The sequence below is a fragment of the Bos javanicus genome, chromosome 7 (genome assembly GCF_032452875.1).
Source record: "Bos javanicus breed banteng chromosome 7, ARS-OSU_banteng_1.0, whole genome shotgun sequence".
NCBI lineage: Eukaryota > Metazoa > Chordata > Mammalia > Artiodactyla > Bovidae > Bos > Bos javanicus.
This window is the reverse complement of record NC_083874.1, coordinates 102,602,797-102,603,689: the sequence shown is the minus strand read 5'-3', so window position 1 is coordinate 102,603,689 and position 893 is coordinate 102,602,797. Positions and strand designations below refer to the sequence as shown.

At 43.4% G+C, this 893-nt stretch overlaps 1 non-coding gene across 1 annotated transcript; it reads right to left on the bottom strand.

Moving 5' to 3' along the window:
• Positions 1–596: 596 nt before the first annotated feature.
• TRNAC-GCA (transfer RNA cysteine (anticodon GCA)) lies at positions 597–668 on the bottom strand. The gene has a single exon. It is a non-coding gene; the product is annotated as a tRNA-Cys (tRNA).
• Between the last annotated feature and the right edge of the window lie 225 nt (positions 669–893).

Below are 893 nucleotides of genomic sequence, written 5' to 3'. Positions count from 1 at the left end.
ACAGCGTTTAACAGAATCAAATCTAGCATAACCAACAATATCACAGTGTTGCTGAATATCACAGTTCAAACAACTTTATCTTCACAGAGAGAATTCAGACCGAAGGTGTGAAGTTTAGCTTGAAATGATAACCCTCTGCAGGTGGGTTTCATTTGGAAAATAAATGTCACCATGTAATTTTGAGAACCACATCTTTGCTAGAGTGAAGCTCCCAGGCATACAGTCTAGAAAGCCTAAGTCAATCTGAAATGTGGTACCTGAAGTCGTTAAAATTGGCTCCTGTATACAATGTGGCATCTGAAGCTCTATGCCGCCCTCTTGTCTCCTTCCCCAACCGTGTCCAGAAGGCTTTTATAAAAGTCACATGGTTTAAATTCAGTCAAATTTAAATTGATAGTCCATACCACTGATGGATCTGTCAGCAGAAAAAAAATGCAGTCACCAATTCACGTGGTTACGGACTTAATGGCTGAATTTGCTGAGTCGTGTCCGACTCTTTGCGACCCCGTGGACTGTAGCCCACCAGGCTCCTCCATCCATGGGATTCTCCAGGCAAGAATACTGGAGTGGGGTGCCATTTCCTTCTGCCGGGGATCTTCCCAACCCAGGGATCGAACCCAGGTCTCCTGCATTGCAGGCAGACGCTTTAACCACTGAGCCACCAGGGAAGCAGGACAACAAGCGTTTATGTTTTCGCTGGCACTAGGCTTACGTCTGAGATGGGTATGGACTGCATCTCTGTTATACCTAGAAAGGTCAAATTTTTATTGCACGAGAGCCCTTTTATTTGACTAACTACTGAAAATACAAGAGAAACATGGTATATCTGTTTTAATGAGTGCTCCATATTTCTGAAGCAAAAAAGATAGCCTAAAACATCGACACTGTGTATC